Genomic DNA, 5,310 nt, shown 5'->3' with positions numbered 1-5,310 from the left:
GTCAACAGTCACCAGCACAGAAATTTCGAATCCACGGCAGATCAGCAGGGGACAGCAGGCTCGCTGTCCACACGTACCTACTTGGTTCTGCGGGGTCTTGTTTTTGCAAATAGATTTGCCAGCACACTAGTGATACCCTCATATTTAAGCCGGCTCTTGGGAGGTGTCAAATCAGTTACTGTGGACGAGATGTCAGGGTCTTACCGCTCGCTGCTACAGCTGAATTTAAACACTTGAGTGAAATCGTTGTGCAGCCATGTCTCCGATGCCTAATTTTTTCTGCTGGGACCCTGCACAACATGAAGCAGCCAGAATCTGGCTTTGAGATATGCTGAGTCTTGGCCTGTAGCGAGGACATTTGTGGACGTTGGTGTTTTGACTATTGCTGGGCCGCGTTATTATATTTTCAATTCAGTGTGTCCAGTAATAGGACTTTTTGTTATTCAGTTTGGCCTTCTGCCAGGTAAGCGCATTTTATGTATCTTTTCGCCGGCAGATTAAAAAAAAAGAATTTATGGTCTAAATCTCCATGCCAAAGACTTCATTTTGCGTTTATTTTAATAAAATGGTTATCCGTTATCTACCTGAACTTTAATTTCGGGAGGCCATCTCTTTGCATGGGACACATCACCTCCAAGTTCAAAATTTTGGCTTCCACGTTACAAAACGCTGTATGTCATCCTCACCTTGGGTTTCGAACATTTTTCTCATGGTTACCTGCCTCTTTACAATCGAATACAGGAAAACAGCATGTGAGTGTAATCTGTAACATTTTGCCATGAGATACATCATAATCCGTTCTTAACTCCCGTTTTGACTATGGGCCACAAGTCCTGTGGATAAACTTCGTGGCTTCAATTTCCTTTTGCATCCTCATGCTGATTTATCAATTTAGAGATACTTTTAGACCCCCAAAGGCAGCAGATTGCCCTTAAACTCTGTCTGCTCCTCCACCCTCCTTGACAAGCCGTTGGCAGAACGACGGCTACGATAGCAAAAGGCAGTCTTTGACTAAAGATGCTCACCATTTTTATCTAGAGTTTAACCAGTGGCTACGTTTCAGCCTATTATCCAGGACGTTTTGATTACTGCTGAAATACATTTGGAAATTTGTATTAAGTTCGTATGGGACCAAAGAGCTGAGGTCATCTGTCCTTAGGCTTACACACTACTTAATCTAACTTAAACTAACTTACGCTAAGGAGAACACACACACATCCATGCCCAACGGAGGACTTGAACCTCCGACGGGTTGAGCCACGCGAACCGTAAACAAGACGCCTAAGACCGCACGGCTACCACACGCGTCTTAAAACATTACCCCTGGATCCTGGATACTGCGAAAAGTATTTCATTGCGATGAAATACAATGAGGCACGCAGTGGCACAAATATTGGCACAAAGCATATCACTGTCAATCCATCCTTCAAGTTATTCACTTTAAATACATAAAATATTAGAAGAGTTATAATAGCTGTTTCAATCTGTATCCACGAAAAGTACATAGTTATTATGACAAATAGAAACTTAATTTAGTTTTTCTACTTCATCATAATTAAATGGGCATTTACACAAAATTCAAAAACTGCAAAATTGGAAAAAATGAGTTATAGATACAGGGTGTCTCATTCATCTTGACCACCAAAAATAACTGTTGGTCCTGACGCAAAATACAAAATGTTTCAAGCAAATGTTAATTAGCCGACAGGGGGACATCAGTCAGCATTACTGCATTCGTTGTAGCTTTATTTTTTACAAAGATATGAACAGCGGTATGACTTTGTTAACTGGCGCCCTTTCTTTTTATTCGGTAATCCATTTCCTCTCGTAAAGACCTATTCAAAAATGTATCACAGTGTACCATTCACTGAAACAAAACATTATTAATTACATAATACAACGTTGACTTTGAGCCTGGGCACAAAATCTTGTCCACTTGCTGGAGTTATCAGAAAACCGATGAAATCCAAGTAAAATCATAACACAAAATTTACTTTGACTCTCCTGTACCATGGCCAAGGAGTAGAATATTCAAAGATACTCCAAGTGGCGACCCTGGATAACTATGCACTGGTGTACTCATTGAATGAAATAAATATTTACTACTTCCAGTGTTGCCTGCTGAAGAGAATTACAAGCAAGCACGATACGTTCCTGCATGTCCTCTGGAGTTGTTGGAATATCCCGATTGACAACGTCTTTAATGCATCCCCAAACCAAAAATGCCAGAGGATTGAAATCAGGAGACCTAGCAGGTAAAGTAACTGTTTCCCCTCGACCAATCCATCTGGCAGGATACCTTCGGTTCAGGACACGACGTGCACGCAAGGCATTATGTGCTGGACATACATCGCATTGACACCACATAAGCATCCTGGTTGTTAGCGGCACTTCATCCACATGAGGAGGATGAATTAATCTGAGGAAGTTGGCATACGCTGTGCCTTTTAGACTACCACTGATGAAACAGAGCCAGTAATTGTAGAACCAAGCAACGCACAACAGACGTTAACTATACACTGACGCTGATGTTCCTCTGTCTAAGCCATCGTGGGTTGTCGCTGGTCCAGTAATGCATGCTCCTTGTATTTACCTGTCCTTTTTTAGAGAAGGAACATTCATCGGCAAATAGGAAATTGGAGAAGAAGTTCTGGTGGGTGTGGATTTGTTGCTGTGCCCACTGACAGAACTGTACACGATTCTGGATATCATTCCCATGTAATTTTTAATGTAGGTGTACATGGTAAGGATGGAACCGGTGACTTGTAAGAGTACCATATACACTGGTTGTAGGAATGCCAATCTCGTCTTCAAGCTGCCGTGTGGTCGCATGTGGATTCATAGCAACGGAAGCGAGAACAGTAACTTTGGCTGCTTCGTCTGTGCAAGTGCTACTATGATTGCGTTGTCGTGGGTTGAAACTTCCCGTTTCCTGAAGCGTCGCAACAAGACGAGTAAACGTTCGTCGGGAAGGTGGGTTCTTGTCAGGATAACGCTCCCTGCACAGTTATGGTGCGTGCGGAACATTTCTTCTATATTCAACAACAACAATAAAAGATAAATTATGTCGATACAGTTTGTAGGAAGGGCAGTCTTTACTGTACGACTACTCTACACGACCGTATTTAAAAGGACGAAACAACTGTACTAAATAAACCCATACATAAGAAAACAGTATTGCAATTACTGTTCTGATATCTTACATTCCCCATAGATGAGTAGCACTTCTACCTTCCCTTCATTGGTGTATATTCCACTCACACATCTCTTCAACTGACGATGGTTGACGGAATGATGTGTGTGCATTCTGCTTATGTTTACATTTGTCCTCTGTCAACGTCAGCTCGTGGATGTGTTCCATTATCCCGAGTACCTACACTAAGCACCGTGAGGGTCAACGTCAATGTGGTGTTATGTAATTAATAACGCTGTGTTTCAGTGAATGGTACACTGTGATACATTTTTGAATAGGTCTTTAGGAGATGAAATTAATTACCGAATAAAAAATACAGGGTGCCATTTAGGAAAGTCATATCGCTGTTCATATCTTTGTAAAAGAATCAAAGCTACAGCGAAGGCAACCATGCTGATCCCCCTGTTGGCTAATTAACATTTGCTTGAAACAAACATTTTGTAATTTGCATCTGGACAAACAGTTATTTATGGTGGTCAAGATAAATTGGACACTCTGTATATTAGTGTACTTCTAAATGAGACGTATCCATTACAGTACACGGATTTTACGAAAACTTTCTGTGGCCTGTTTCATTCTGCACACAAAACAGAAAGTTTTTGTGAACCCGACAACTTGCAAAAATATTGAGTATCGCCAAATGTGACTTGGTATACATTCATAGTTAGTTTTCGATAAAGCAGCTCACTAGTTCCCAACGTTGCAAGGTTGGGTGACAGTTACTTGTCCCCTGACAGGGTATTCGTTATCATTGTAAAGGAATTGAGATAATTTAAAACCACAAGCTTAGCAACACACTATCATGAGGTTCTGAGTCACCAAAGTTTTGCCTGAAGCCACAGTTCTGGTTCCTAACAAAAGTAGTGTCATCTGCGAACGAGAAACAACATACTTTTCTCTCCAGCCATTGTTAAAATGAAGAAAACTAACACAGAGCGTTTCAAAGTCATTGCTGTTATAATGAAACTTAGATACCTCGATAGTGTCAGACGAGAAGACCATTTAAAGAAACAAAAGAGATTTTTTGATATAATCGGAAGCCCGAAAATTATATTCGAAGGCTCTACAGTGTTATGATGAACATGACAATGAAAATAATGAAGCACCGTACTTTAATGAGCCAATCTGTTGAATTATTATTTTTTCAGCATGTTAAAATAAAGCAGAATATTATTCCTATAAAATAATTAATCTGTATGTGTTCAGTTTTGAAAAATCATCAATTTTGTATATTTTTCATTTGCAATTGAAAGCTGACGGCAATATGTTGCTACTGTTGTATTATGTATCTAGAGTTTATTTGTGAAAATAATTTTGTAGGACACAATCAACGTATAATGTTTATGTAACTCAGTAAAATGTATTAACCAAAAATTTTGTTTTTTGTAGTTCCTCACGTTTGTGAAAATGGTCCTCAGTTTCAGTGTGCTATGTATATATATAATTTGACCTCATTTTCAACACTAATTAGACCAATTAGTAACCAGGAGTGTAAATATTACAACGAAATCTACTTTATATTTTTAAAAAAACGTGTTCTATGAGAGAATGAGCATGTAAAATTTATCTTCGCAATATGACTGATCTTTTCAAAGCTATGTAGGTAAAACTGACCTGTGGAAATTTTAGTTAACTAAACTCTATACATACTGAAATGAAGACATGAAAAAAAAAACACATTGATGGTCTCAAAATACGAGGTGCGGCTAGAAAAAAACCGGACTGTTGCTGGAAAAAACATTTATTTACAATTATTTACAAATTCATGTTATCTCCTTCAATGTACTCTCCTCCTCGGTCTCTACACCGCTCCATACGAATTTTCCACTGTTCATAGCAATGCTGCAGATCATTTTCGGTAAGTCCATACATTACTTCCGCCGCTTTTTCTTTTACTGCTTCAACAGTCTCAAATCTAGTTCCTTTTAAAGCTGACTTGACTTTAGGGAAAAGAAAAAAGTCACAGGGGGCCAAATCAGGTGAGTAGGGTGGATGATCTAAGATGGGAATGTTGTGTTTTGCCAAAAACGTCTTCACTGACAACGCACTGTGAGCTGGGGCATTGTCTTGGTGAAGGATCCATGACTTTTTTCTCCACAAATCGTTCCGTTTTCTCC

The sequence above is a fragment of the Schistocerca serialis genome, chromosome 6, assembly GCF_023864345.2.
Source record: "Schistocerca serialis cubense isolate TAMUIC-IGC-003099 chromosome 6, iqSchSeri2.2, whole genome shotgun sequence".
NCBI lineage: Eukaryota > Metazoa > Arthropoda > Insecta > Orthoptera > Acrididae > Schistocerca > Schistocerca serialis.
Note: the sequence above shows the minus strand (reverse complement) of the source record.